At 41.4% G+C, this 15,527-nt stretch overlaps 1 long non-coding RNA gene across 1 annotated transcript; it reads right to left on the reverse strand.

Annotated features, from left to right (window-relative positions):
• Positions 1–9,616: 9,616 nt before the first annotated feature.
• Positions 9,617–15,118, reverse strand: LOC144050419 (uncharacterized). Its single transcript, XR_013293843.1, has 4 exons — positions 15,031–15,118; positions 10,534–10,632; positions 10,123–10,200; positions 9,617–9,713 (listed from the first exon to the last, which is right to left on the reverse strand). It is a non-coding gene; the product is annotated as an uncharacterized LOC144050419 (long non-coding RNA).
• Positions 15,119–15,527: the final 409 nt, after the last annotated feature.

Genomic DNA, 15,527 nt, shown 5'->3' on the forward strand with positions numbered 1-15,527 from the left:
TTGAGTCTGTGTTGTCTCCTGTGCAGCATGCCACTGCTCTCAGTTTTGTACAGGAGTGCTCCTTTGGAAAAATATTTTTTTTAATTGTGTGCACACTGAAAGAGAACCAAGGCTTTTTAATATCTTTATTTCAGGCCTTTATTTTATTTTTCCTATCAATTTGTGGAATGTGTTAAAAAGGTCAAAGGCCATCCACAGTTGTGACACATCTCTAACTTTTTTCCTTTTACAGTCTTGCTTTTGATTATTTAAGTTTTTTTTCTTCTTCTTTTTTTTAAGTAATGTTAAAACTCGTATCTCATCTTACCTCATGAACCCAATCACCCAAATCCTGTCTCATTTCGTGAACTGGGTGTTTTGGTCCACCCCCTATTATTGCACTCTATTCATTGCAACCATTATATAAGACCTGCAAGAGTAATTGCTTTGGCTGATTCAGCTTTTTTTTAAATCTCAACTGATATTAAAGCTACATGTAGTTGAAAACTTCTCTCATTTGTATATAGGAGCCAATTATTCCTAATGTTTATGTCATCAGAATAACTATACTAGAATAATTAATGATTTTAGTCCAATTTCAAACATCGAAGTGCATTTTAAAAACAACTAACCTTCAGAGGAATGCTTTTCAATTCTGACTCTTGATCGCATATCATCACCTGATGCAGGTGTAACGAATATTGCCCGTCACCCTACATTTTTCTATTTTATTTGCCTTTTTAAACATTTCCCCTTGGGAAATGTGTGTGTGTGTCTGTTTTGTGGAAAACACTACTTCACCTTAATATTTTTATGCAGGATCGTGAGTGATCGGCGGTAACAATGAATACACAGAGACTGATATACTGTGCTAGAATAATTGTGCCTTTTATTCCTTGCAAACAGCAATCAACACCTGTACTGTGCTAGAATAATTGTACCTTTTATTCCCCGTAAACAGCAATCAACACCTGTACTGTGCTAGAATAATTGTACCTTTTATTCCCCGCAAACAGCAATCAACACCTGTACTGTGGTAGAATAATTGTACCTTTTATTCCCCGCAAACAGCAATAAACACACCTCACTTTGCTAGAATAATGGTGCCTTTAATTCCCCGCAAACAACAAACACACTTCAGCGCTAAGCAGCATAATATGATCATCATCAGCGCTTACCTTGACACTAGACCGGAGAGCCGACGGTCCGGGTAAAACGAGCTGCAAAATGGCTGGGCAATCATACGTATTCCACAGCTGACTCTGCCCGGACCGTGTGCCGCTCCGTCTTTTATTCGTTAACAAAAAGTTGCGAGCGTGAGAAACCGGGCTGGCCAAGCCCTCTCCCAGGCACCCTCGAAAACATGTTTGCGAAGCATGGAAGACTGTAGTATAAACAAGGCATTCAGTCCCAGGCTGATTCCACCCTTTATTTACAAATTGTTGGGCACCTGGATTCGTACAACAGTTCAGGACAACTACATATCCTTATATCAGAGGTAACATGAGGACATATCAAACCATGGTTATTTTCCCTTAATTCCACCCCCTGGACTCATGAAACCTCATAATATATTCAGATAACGCATTGGTCCAGGCACATTTGTCCAAATCAAAAATGGGTTCATTATAGACCCATACCCCTGTTATAGTTTTGGCGTTTGATGATCCTCCCATAATTGACCAGTATGGAAAGTGATTGTTTCCCATAGATATTATCCATACATGTGATTTCAAAATATTGTCCCCTTATTCCAAAAGTGTTCTAGTTAATTTGTCATCCATGGCGCGTTTTACCCATTTCACATACAAGTACATACATTGATTAAAGATATTGCACATAATACCACAATAAGTAAAATCAATGGCGGAGTCGTTACTTTTCGTGCAAAGGGTGATAATCCTGTGAATATATCATACCAGTGCGACGCTGATGATTGTTCAACCGTCTTTTCCACTGCAAGTACCTGTTCCCTGGCTACCACTGTCATTATCTGTAATTTAGTAATGTTATGACGATGGTCTTTCACCATCTGTTTTAGCACCTTAGAGTCGCTCAGTGCCCAACTGTACTTCTCCAAGGAGATACCCAAACGGTTGTCATGCAACACCTCCCACTGGATCAAGGTGAGAGCGGTGGCATCAGTGAAATTGGTTAACCGATAAGTATGATTGTTCCATATCCACAGATAGACATCCTCGAGGCAGCCAGAGAATGGTACTTTCAGCAACTGGGGATGCGGCCGGGTTGTAGTAGCTACACATAAGGTGTGTGGCCCTACCTGACCCTGAGCACATCTCGGGGTACTGAAGACATTTAATATTTTCAATTTGTGGTTTTACTGTTTTTGAATTTACTTATAGACATAACAATGTGATATAATCATGAGTGTTTAAAATAATACAGTGGAGTAATGATTTTGTGAACTTTATTTTATCCTCTCACCCTCAAAGCTATTGAAGATAGGAATGTGCATGATGTTATTTAGAGCCTTTTGTCATTAGAGTCTAAAAGTCTGGGGTTAGATCCTAATTGCATTTTCCCCCAGTCAAGAAGGGGAACTGTATGTAAATGTCTGTTTACTAATAACATCACACATTTGGTCACTAGGAGTCGACATGTCTGTCCTTTAATCAACTTAGGAGGGGAAGAGGAACCTTTTATCTTTTGAGTATAAATGAGTCGATGTTCTGTAAATTGTCACACACTTGGGGGGATCCACGTTGCATTCTGATGTGGTGTCCTGACTGTGTCTTTAGAGGCCTCTAAATAAATTCTTGCAAGAAAACTTCTTCATCAGATCCTGAATACAATTATTTTGGACACGCAAAGATTACACTTAATATAGTAATCAAATATTCCTTCAGTACCTCATAATCCCAGTCACACATTGCATTTTCCTCTTTCAGGCATGGATTGGTGTAACCTTGATTTAGTATACAGACTTTTCCTCCATCGGTATGGTCACATCCGGTTAAATCGTAAGTCATATTTGTTTTGGGTGCTAACCACTCTCCTCTAATGTGTAAAATCCAGTATGCATTTAAAGCTATAACGGGTAATACATAATACCTGCATACTGGAGAGTTGGTTACATTATATTGCCGGTGCACACAGTGTCATTGCAAGCAGTTCTTTTCTGCCTGTAAGTATAACCAAACATTAGTAGTAATATTCCATATCCTTCGCCATTCGTAATAATTATTTGTCATTACAATTGCTTTAAAATCGATTTATTTGTACTTTGGCATGTATGTATTGCAATGAACACACAGTCCAATTCATCCAATCAGTCATATTTCGCAATACCTCATCAGTGGAGTTGTTTAATCTTTCTCGAAACTGCACTTGTTTGTCCCAAATTAATACATTCTGTGCTTGACCTTGCACCGCAGTTGGCATCGACTGTGCCACTTTTACTAATGCATCATGTGTGTATTGTCCAGTGTAGTGCAGCTTGCTTGTAGTAATCTGGTTATCAATCAGGTTGGCGGATCCCAGCAACATTCCTATCCCCCCCAGAAGAGTGTCATACCACGCCCGTCAAGCACGATGACACTGGTAAGATAGGGAACTTGATTGTCCAACGTACCTCAGTTCGAATCAGTCCATGTGCCATCTTCATACAGGTTGGCACGATAGGAACAACGTGGGTTGTGACATTGGTGATTGTCCAGTCAGTGCCATTGCTGGTGCAATTCCTTTTTTCCGTATCATACTCACATAAAGAACACGTGGCATTCACCGTCATTTGGCACCCTCTGGCTATCACAGGAATGTCCTGGCCACGGAAGCACCTCCGACATACCTGGAGCGGACAATCACTGCTTACGTTAGCAATCAGGCAGGCTTGCCCGCCTGGACAAGTAAAGTCGTCCTGGGTGCGGTTGTCAGAGGCGTTTCTCCACCGTAACCGAAACCACCCCACGCGCTCCGGTGTTCGTCCAACACGTCTGAATCGGCTCCCAGCAAAGGATGATCATCCCCATCAGGAGCACACCACCTGCAAGGCCTCCGATGCCCCATCGTCCGGCACCACCATGTCTTTGGCCAGCACACATCACCTCATTGTACTTGGATCCCCAATCGAGGAGAAGTCATACCTGTACACATATACATAGACAACTACATGCTAGGATTAGTTTTCACGTAAATAACATTTGTTGACTGGAACATTCACCCACTTTTAGTCTCCAGGATATATTACGGCCACAGAGCTATCTTTCCCCTGCGCTATAATTTCTCCTGCTTTGGGAGGTCTCGTCGCTTGTTTTACCCATACTTTTGCTCCAGCTTTGTCAGTCAAATGTTCTCCGTTTGTTTTCACTTGTTTTGGCATTTTTTTACAATTTTCAACCGCTGTTTTTACATCATCTATTATTAGATCAATGCCTCGATCCAGGGCCCACTGTCGGGTCCCCTGGATACCCCAATGTCCGCTTTTCTGATGTACCCATCTTGCTAGGCCCACCGTGGATTCCCTCTGCACTATCATTGCTTTTACTAACTGGTCTACCGCTTGATTGTGTAGTGCTTCAGAATCTGTATTCAGAATCCCTTCCTCCTCCTCTCTCCCTCTCTCTGCGGCCCTGCCGCTGCCTCCTGCCCTTCTTGTTGTCTCCTTCTCCCGTCCCTTCCCCCTCCCCTGTCCGCCTTCCTCCCCCTCCCCTGGGCCGGGGGCTCCATCCGTGGCCTGCGTCTCGGCGCTCCGGGGGCCCTTTGGTGTTATGCGCGCCCCGCTCCGGTGGACCTCCTGGCACCTCGGGCGGGCCCAGTATGCGGGGGGCGAGCCCTGTCCCGGTGGGGTAGATGGGGGTTTGGTGGGCGGGTGCGCCTCCCGCCCCCGCCCGGTTGGAGGGGGGGGGAGGTTGGGGCTGGTCGCTCCTCTTAACTCACTGCACTAGTTTTGCACAATACACTTTTATAGACATATAGGGCACATAACACACTTTTGTAGGGTGGAAACACCGTCTTCGCCCTACAACTCCCCTCCAATTTTAATGCACCACACAACTGTGTGTGCGGGGAGCATTGGCCCCTCTTCGGCGGTGCTTGGGTGCGGGGGATCCCCGGGTTCTGGGGGTCAGGGGCTGGGGGGCTGCCGGTTGGTGGGGGTGGGGTCGGGGAGAGGGGTGGCTTGTTTGGGGGGTGGTGGGGGTGGCTGGGTGGGGGGTGTTGCGGGTGGGAGGGTGTCTGTTGGTTTGGGGGCCTGGGGCGGCTGGGGCTGGGTTGGGGTGGATGGGGGGCGGGGGGTCATGGGGGGAGCGGGGGCTGTGGGCCGGTGGGGTTCCTGGCGGGCCTGCAGCGCCCCGTCCTGCTTTTATTCGTTAACAAAAAGTTGTGAGCGTGAGAAACCGGGCTGGCCAAGCCCTCTCCCAAGCACCCTCGAAAACATGTTTGCGAAGCAGGGAAGACTGTAGTATAAACAAGGCATTTACTCCCAGGCTGATTCCGCCCTTTATTTACAAATTGTTGGGCACCTGGATTCGTACAACAGTTCAGGACAACAACATATCCTTATAGCAGAGGTTACGTGAGGACATATCAAACCATGGTTATTTTCCCTTCAGTGTCTTAACTCTGTGTTTTCAGTTCAAAAGGACTCTTTGAGTTTCCCTCCAGCAGGGACTGGATTTCGTTTTTACAACCCCCAGGAAACGCATACCACAGCCCCTACAGACCGTGAAGGCCTGTTGAGCAAGCAAACTAGCGATAAGAATAAGCTTAGCTAAGGGAAAAATAAGTTACATTTGTGCCACACGTTCAACAACAAACACTGAGCCTTTTTTTTTGTCTTCTTCTTTTTTATGAAGTGTGTAACCATATTTTATGGTCTGGTCTATCCACAGGAATTAGCCATGTTTTTTTGGGGAACAATGCCCCTTGGAAGTTATATGGTACAACAGTGGCGCCCTCCAGCGGTCACTATCAGTTATCAAGAATCCTGCCGCTCCTAATTAATCTGAAGTCAACATAATTCGGGACATACACGGACTCTATGTACTTGACTGACATCAAGTGACTCCTGTTGTTTATCTTTATACACAAACTGTATGTCTATCTCAAATGAATCCTGTGTGTAATTTCTGCAGCCACCTAAGTTTAAGTTAAGTTAAGTAAGCTCGGATTCACCTTCATCATCATCGAGGATGATCATCGTCGTCATCAATGTACTAATTTAGCGTTGGTCGATGCCTTTCGTCTTGTAAGTGTAGAGCTGCTTGCAAACGCTCGCCATTGCCCGTTCCCTCCTCCATCTACTGTAGCTCCATCTAACGTCTTCTACTGCCGCGTCAATGCTTCTCAACCACGGAGTCACCACCCTCATCTTCATCATCGATAATGATCATCGTCGTCAACAATGTGCTTTTTCAGCGATGCTTTTGGTCTTTGAAAAAAACGTCTCGGGCGTGAGCTCCTCGCGACCGGCCGCCATTTTTCCTTTGTCTTCCATTCTCATCTCCCGCTCGACGCTCTAGCTCCGCCTCTACTGACGCCCACCCGATCTTGTCAAAAGAGAGTCATCGCTGCCCTCTAGGGGCCAAAAATAGTCATTAGGCACCACAGACAGACTGGAAACTTTCACCAGACATGCGGAAGGGTTTCCTCTACCCGTTTCAAAAAAAATATAAAAATCATTGGATGACGTCTTTTGACGTCATTGGCAGTGAAGCGTAGGTTTTTACTTGACGTCTTTAAACATCAGTGGCAGTGAAAGAGGTGAACTGATGAATACACACACGCTCGCACGCACGCACGCACACACACACACGCACATACACATACTCACCCACATACAAAAAAAAGTGTATATATATATATATATATATGTGTATATGTATATATATATATATGTATATATATTTAAAAAAAAAGAAAGAAAAATGAGGAAAAATAACTTTTTTTTAATTTTTTTTTTTTTTAAAAAGGAGAGCTATGATGATGTCAAATCGAATGAACAATACTGAGCTCTCCTTAAAAAATAAGAAAAAAAAGAAAAAAATAGAAAGAAAAGGTTCTCTCCGCCTCTTACATTTGACAAAGAGTTAGTGTTTTTAATAAGCACGCACAATATACTGATATGATCATCTCAGCTCCCCACCAGCTTCGGAGAAATGATGTAGACAAGCTTTGACCTTGGACCTTCAGTTTTTACGACCAAATGACTTATGACATGAGACTTTGACAACTTTTAAAACATACACATTCTTATCTCAAGAGCTGGCAGGGAGTGAGAAGTTTAAATGTATTTCACAAAATCATTATCACAGTGTTATTCATTTAACTACACATAGTTATATCACATCTATATACCTATAAGTAAATTCAAAAACAGTAAAAATATAAATTGAAAATGTTAAATGTTAACATCACGCACCTACAAAAGAAAAAAAGAGAGAGAGCAATGATGATGCCATGTCGAATCGGTAAAATTACCGAATGAACAATACTGAGCTCTCTCAGGAAAAAAAAGAAGATCTATATTAGACAAGAAAAAACAGTATATACAGTAACAGTGTAGTTACAGTAGCCTATATTTTATTTCATAAGACAGTTATATGTATGTGGGTTTCTTTTATATCATTCCAGCTGCATCTCCTGTGCTGAAACTCTTATGTACTTTTACAGGCTAGGACTTCAACAAAAGCCACATAGCCAGTTTATTAAAACAAAAACAAAAGTATGTCCTGTTCTGACAATACAGTACATACCAACATCAGTACGGTTTCGCTCATCCATGTTTTTGTCATCTTCATCACACTCCTGTAGTTTTTCTGTATAAATCAAACAAAATGCAGTTTACTTTTTTCATTCAAACAAAAAAGGAATATATTGCAAACCCAGCAAAACAAAGCACATCTGGGTCAATCTCTACTTCATACAAAGTTTTCCCATGAAACTCGGCCACTCGTCCCTGCTCAAGGGCCATCAAGAGTTTGCTGATCTTAGCAAGCTGCAAGGTCTTCTCAGGCAGTCGATAATATTCTCTATGGACCCTAATATCATGGACAAGAAAGTTGGCCAACTGTTCCATGTCTGTGTTTGTCAAGTTGTTGAGTACTGTTGACAAGGTTGCCGCATGCTTGCGAAGTTTGGTTGATGTCAGTGCCCGGGGACATTCAGCACCACATTGCTCAGCAAAGCCACGGAAGCAGTCTGACCCTCTGAAGTTTGTCATGGCCCCTGGTCGTGCAAACATTTATATGTTGTCTTTCAAAACCCCACAAACTCCTCTCTGAAACAAGGAGTTCAGTAGTTTTTTCTCTACTTCAGAAAGCGCTCAGTCCAGATTATCGTGTGGATCAGAAGTGTCTCCTGATAGAAATGCAGTTAAGGGCATTCTTACAACGTCTCTCTCCCTGCGCCGGTTAAAGAGGATGAGCTGGACAAGACACACCTTTGTCAGCCCCTTCCAGACTTTTACAGAGGGACATTCATTGAGTAATTTGTACCAATTGTCTTGCTTTTGAATAAGATATGCATGCAGCTTTTGGACATCTTTAGTGAAGGTCATGACACTAGGCATATTCCACTTTGCTTCCTTGATGTTCCTCAATGCTGCAGCTGAGATCAACTCATGTCACTTTTCCTGATGGATCGCTTCAAAGTTGCTGGCATGCTGAACAAGCTTTTCATTGCTTGAGATTAAACCTTTGGCTTTTAAGAGTTTACTTATCTTAACTAAAGAGTGTCCAAGTTTGCTTGCTAGTGATGGAATCAAGAAGCTTTAGCCATCTCCATGTACCATCACTTTCCTGGCACCTTGAATCAACCTTCCCAATTCTCGCATCTTCTCTCGCACGTTATCTTTATTCTTTGCTGATGTGCCTCTTTCATTTAATAAGTGTTGCCCTTACTCAATAATGACTCGGTCCTTTTTTACTATGCATGAGATTGGGTCAGGATTCATGGAAGTAATTACTCCCCATAACTGTTCACTCGTGCTTGTCGGCACAGGTCTTTTGTATCTACAAATGGCCTGAACACGGTTCCGTCCTGGGTTGGGGGCAACTAATCCAGGTTTGAGTCGACAGTTACGCATGTGTCGCCAAAGAACTTTGCGTATGTAAAGTCCTTGACAGTATGCACAGTGCATAAAGACATCTCCCTGTGCCTCTTTGGGAGAACGTTTAAATGACACTAATTCTCCCTTTCCTGACTCTATAACTGAAGCATTGTGGGCATAGTTTTCTTTGTTCCGGATATAATCTAACTGTCTTTTTCTTTCCTTTGAGCCCTTGGAAAAGCCGAGAGCACGAGCCACATCAGATTTATCCTCATGCGCATGTTCTAAATGTCTTGCCATCTTAGCATAAGGCTTTGAACAATACAAACACTAATGCCTCTTATTATACACTCTTTTCCTACCTTTTTTTTTTTGCTTGGACCAACAACTACGTTGCCTATGCTTTGACTTAAACGGGGTTCTTCTTCAGCTCCAGTGGGACAGAGTTCTTCAGCTACACCACTGTCACAGGGTTCTTCTGCTCCATTGTCACAGGGTTCTTCTGCTTCACTGTGTTGGAAAACGTTTCTTTGTTTTCCCGTGTTCATAATGTTGATTATCAGAATCAGACAATGAGATCGGTGAAATCAGGCTTTCCATAAGGATTTATTTTCATAAGCTTATGGACAGAGCAAACATTTCAGCTATCAACCAGCCTTTCTCCAGTGAACAGTGGACTGCTTTGTACAAAATCTGCAGATAGATCACTGTGTCTCACTGCCAGAGGCTGCAAACAAAAAGTAAAATTATAAGTAAGTAAATATTTGCCATCAAACAACATTTAAAACAAAAAAAGTAAAATGAGTCAAATGGGTTAGCAATCCCCTCCCCTGCCAAGATCTGGCTGTCACACTGTAAATTGTGACTCAGACTGTGGGGACATTTCTGCTAAGAGATCCTTATGGGAACCACATAAAAACATCTAGCACATTTTTCCTCACACACACTTAGCTAAAGTGTGGTGTGGGGACAAAGAAATACTAACATAGTTTAATACTAACATTCTGAATGCATTGTGTGAAATTGCCTGTTGTGCGCAAGAACAATACTTTATCATGAGATTTACTATCCATCATAATGTATGTACAGATATAGAGGTACTAAATTACATGAAAAAGTGATGGATATGAATATACCTGTTGGTTGTTGCTTGGACCAGTAATGTCGAGACTAGGCCCTTGTAAAGCCATGTCAATGGCTGTGGTGTTGGTCATCTGCAATACATTTAGAAAAACATTTCAGAATATGATACAAGAGACCAATTGTCAACCCCAACTAAACCATACATAATATAGTTGGACACATCACCACAGATAAGAACATCATCAAAAAATGCCTTTCTAGCTAGTCAAAATGTGTTTTCGTACAGTTCAAAATAGCTTTGTGGGGACATTTCTTTACACTAACACTAATATTCTGAATGCATTGTGTGAAATTGCCTGTTGTGCGCATGCACAATACTTTTTCATTAAAATTACTTTCCATCAACATGAATGTACAGATATAGAGACTAAATTACATGAAAAAGAGGAGTAAAATGTATGCACCTCCTGGAGAGTGTTAATTGGATGTCTATCATCGTCCATCTAACTTGGAGGCAGAGAAGAGAGATCAGATGCCACATCTGTGACTGTCATGCCAGTCATCTATAAAGAGATGACAGACAGATAAATCATTGAATCAGTCTGCACTAACTTTCACAACATTTTAAATAATGAATTGACACTCACTTAGGGTTTAAGTCTCAGATGAAACTCAAATGAGATGTATACTAACATAGTCCACAAATCACATGCCATAACAGTTAAGTTAGATTCATAACATTTCCAATAGGATTCTACTATTCTGATCGAAAGTTACTTCCATTCTATTACACTGAGCCATTCTGTATAATTTGTACTGTATAACATACTCGTGTTCTCCATGGGCAGTCTTCGCCACCATAATCTCCTTCCTGAATCTCAACCAAAGCAAACAAGCAGAGGTGTGCCTTTCCATCCACATCAATTCTTTTCATTCTGCAATTTGGCGTCTTGTGTTCATCATTTATTAGCCGCCCGAATGACTCATCTTCTCGTGAAGCATCAATGCTTAAAAAATATGGGAAAAAGAACACTACAAGATTATTGTACTGCAGTGTTCCCTCACTTTTCGAGGGTGTTACGTTCCATGCCCACCCACGACAGGTGAATTTCCGAAGTAGCGGTCCTTAAATTAAAAAAAAAAGTTTTCCTCCCCACTTCAATAAAAAGCAAATTTTGTCTGTCACCTTAATGAGCTCTTCTTGGTTGGTTGATTGATTGATTGAAGGCCACATGCTGTTTTCAAACTGTCACTGAAAGCGACCACACTTCACAGTTTAGACAGACAGACAGACAGAGAGATCGATAGATAGATCGATAGATAGATCGATCGATAGATAGATAGATAGATAGATAGATAGATAGATAGATAGATAGATAGATAGATAGATAGATAGATAGATAGATAGATAGATAGATAGATAGATAGATAGATAGTCATCCAATGAGGATTGTAAGCATTATTTGATTACTTTATTAAGTGTAATCTTTGCGTGTTCAAAATAATTGCATTGAGATCTCATGAAGAAGTTCCCCTTGCAAGGATTTATAAAGAGCTCTTAAGACACAAGTGAAAGCTTACATCATTAAGCAATGTCTAGCCAGCAAGTGTGTAGAAAATATGGAAACTCCCAGTGTCTTTATACTAGTAGAAAATGTTCTCTCCGCCTCTTACAGTACATTTGACAGAGAGATAGTGTTGAAAATAAGCAGGCACAAGATACTGACATGGTCATCTCAGCTCCCCACCAGCTTCGGAGAAAGGCTTTGACCTCGGACCTTCAGTTTTTACGACCAAATGACTAATGACAAGAGACTCTGACAACTTTTAAAACATAAACATTCTTATCTCAAGAGATGGTGAGGAGTAAGAGGTTCAAATGAAGTTCACAAAATCATTATCACATTGTTATTCATTTAACTACTGAAGGTATTATTTGATTACAAAAATTAGAAGACCAAATTCAACAAGCATCAAACAACGGAAAATATAGTATTAAAGATTAGAATAAATTTTATACTACCTTAATTCACATAAGCCGTTCTCAATTTCCGAAACTGCGTTGCTATAGATCACATCTCCTTTTCCGACACAGTACAGAGTGCAAACTGTACTCAAAACAGACCAAAATATGACTCAAAGGCCGATCTCAGATGACTCGAACTTTGAGTCCACACTGGAGTTCATATTCCTTCCTGTTCTTGTTGATAGCAGTTTATGCAGGGCAAAGTTCAAAGCAGGCCTTAGCTGTCACTGGAGACCCCTGACAGTTTCATCAGGACGGCTGTGATGAGAGTTTGAGATGTCTGCTCAAAGAGTTGATGGACATTTTGCTCAGATAATTCATAAGAGTCATTGAACAGTCTCATGGCGAGCGGATTTGCAGTATACCATCCTTTTCGCAGTCCGTGTGATCACTCCCCCCCCCCCCGAAAGTGACCATTGTTCAGTTCGCCGTCCACTCTGTGCCCAACAGCCAGGTTATTCCAGCACGTTGGAGACACCCAAGAACAACACCTCTCGTCAAAGATTGAACCTGCCTGAAACACTTATACACTCGGAACAGACAGAGGGAGATGAGATCACAGCAAGAGATTTATATGCTTGTTATAATTAAAAATAATAATTTTCTCAAAAAATATGTATTTTGTAGTTTTATTTAAATATGTTCACTACACTATAGCAAGTAGTATTACTATATTTACGCATATGTCTACCATAGACTTCTTCTTCATTACATGTTACCTTAAATTTAAGAAAATGTGACAGCTGTCAGTCACCCTGGCCACTTGGAGGAAAGTCCTCTCCAGACTTCTAGAATGGGACTCAGATAAGGACAAAGGTTAAATTATTTTCACACCTACGAATGAGTCATGAGAGATGTAAGGGGAAAAAATCGAAAATAAAAAGTCATTTTCAATTAAAATTTGGTTTTATTACTTATTCAACTATATTAAAATTTGGTTTTATTACTCATTCAACTATATAAAAAACACAGATCTGATTTTTTTTTTTTTAAATAATATGGATAGTTGCCTGTAGGTATCATCTAGACCTCTTTATCTTTCCGCATTCTTCTCTTACCTAGAAAAAAGAAAAGCTCCCATTACAGGACACATTGCCCTCTGACTCCTATTTTCCACACAAATCCCCCCTCGTCCCATTTAAGACACAGGGAAGGAGCAGAAAAAAGGGGGAGGGAAGATCACATTCAAACCTATTTTTTCCTACATTCCTATTCGAAAAACAAACGCCATTATCACACCAGTCTTTTCTACTCAAAAACAACACCAAACATACAGTTAAAGATTTTAAAGAAAAACAAATGAAATATCCATCCACACATTTCTTATTCACAATTACAAATTCAGTTAACTTCCAAACCACCCGGATAGCCCCCACTTTCCTTATCTAGGTCTCATTCGATTACTCAACAATTCTCTCAACTTTTTCAAACTTTTGGGGCACATACGCACACACATACCAACTAGAAAACTTCCCATTATAATCACACAATTGACCCTAGTCATTTTATGACAAAAAACATTCCCTCCAAATCACACAAATCACACATGCTCCAGATTAGTACGCCATCTAGAACCAATAGACTGTGGAATCTCCGCATGCCGAGCCAATTCCAATCCGAAAACTTTTGCCTTATTTAATCTATTTTCCGGGTCATGTCTCATTTCTAACAATTTTAAGCTGGCGGAGATTTTAGCCTAGCATTCGCCATGCGTTCATCAAACACGTTGTCGTTAGCCGAGCCGTGGCTAGCGGACTCGCTCAACACAGCTTTACGAGCAACTTTCACAGAGCTGCCCAAAGCAACCATTCTAGCGTTAACCAACATTTGGTCCACGACCTTACATTGTCGTCTCACTTTTTTCCATTTAAAGAAAATATAGATGTGATGATGTTAGCAATTATAATAGACAGACAAGTGATTTACTGACATGTTTACTCCAGTTTCGTCCAAAGCCGGAAATATATGATTAGACAGGTACTACCATGCGACCTAGACTCTCACAGACCCACAGTGTTATCACCCTGAGAACTTGAGAACATGCCTCCCATGTGCATTCCTATCTCACCAGCTGGAAGGGAGTGAAAAGTGTTATTCATTACAATACAGTTATATGTCCAATATATTTCACACAACCATTATCACAGTTATATGGCATCTATATACTATAAGTAGATTCATAAACAGTAAAAATATGCATAGAAAATTTTAAATGTCTTCACTACACATGGTTATATCACATCTATATACCTATAACTAAATTCAAAAACAGTAAAAATATAAATTGAAAATGTTAAATGTCTTCAGGATGATGATGCGTGACATCAACTGCAAAATTAACTTTTATCCCAGTCACAAGTTTAGCCGTGTATATGTGTATGATGTTTAAATAATGAATTGGTGGGAGGAAGATTTGTTTGGAAGGTGTAACTCAAATTATGGTTGTAGGCTAGCGGGCTAGCTAGCAAGAAGCTACGGCGTGTAGCATGCTGCTGGACTCTCGACTCAAACTTTCGCTTCTTCAGCAAGACGAGTAAGTTCCAGTGAATACTGGTCGCCATTTTCTCCTCCCGTCCATGAAGCTTTTTCAAACTGCCCACGTGTGGAGGACACGACTAGTCAGTTTGTTCGTCCCCACCTCCCCGACATGTAGCAATGGTCCCACTCGCGCAGGCGTGCACGCGCACTCTCTCACTCTGTCTCTCTCTTCCTCTCTCTCTCCATCTCCCTCTCTCTCATCGTAGAAATTGTAATACCACGGAGTAATCCCCATTTTTAATAAATGCACATGTAATCTTATTACATGTTTTTTCCTGTAACTGTAACGGAATACAGTTAAAAAAAATTGTAATCTGATTACGTAACGCCGGTACATGTATTCCATTACTCCCCAAGCCTGTTTATGACCCACACTCTATTTATGGCGCACACTGACCCAACTGCGATGTCTGCACATTAACACTTAACAAGGGATGCGCTCTCAACCAAACCCAGCCAACTCTTGGCCACAGCGACTGTCAATCTGTCATGGCTGTGCTCTCAGTGCGGTGTGTGTTCTTTTTTTCAGTCTCTGATTAAGAAGAAGGGCGTGTCCTCCTGCGCAGCACCTGTTCCACATTTACAATCAACGCTTTAAAAGGACTGGAACTGCCAACACTTCCTGTCGGAGTATTGACCTTGCTGCGTCCATGGCCAAGTGCTTGATCCTGACTTTTTGCTTCCAAATTCATGTTTTTAGTTGCATTCCTTGATTCCTGCCATTACGTGAGTCATTTTTTATATCCGTAGTTTTGTTTTGTCTCCTTGGCATTTTGCCTGAGTGATTGTTCTCTAGTGATGGGCAAATGAAGCTTTTGTGAAGAACTGAACCACTTGAGCCAACTGTTTTGAAAATAGGTTCATTACTTGAAGCTTCAGTTACAGTGACCTCTA

Source organism: Vanacampus margaritifer, chromosome 1, assembly GCF_051991255.1.
Source record: "Vanacampus margaritifer isolate UIUO_Vmar chromosome 1, RoL_Vmar_1.0, whole genome shotgun sequence".
Taxonomy (NCBI): Eukaryota; Metazoa; Chordata; class Actinopteri; order Syngnathiformes; family Syngnathidae; genus Vanacampus; species Vanacampus margaritifer.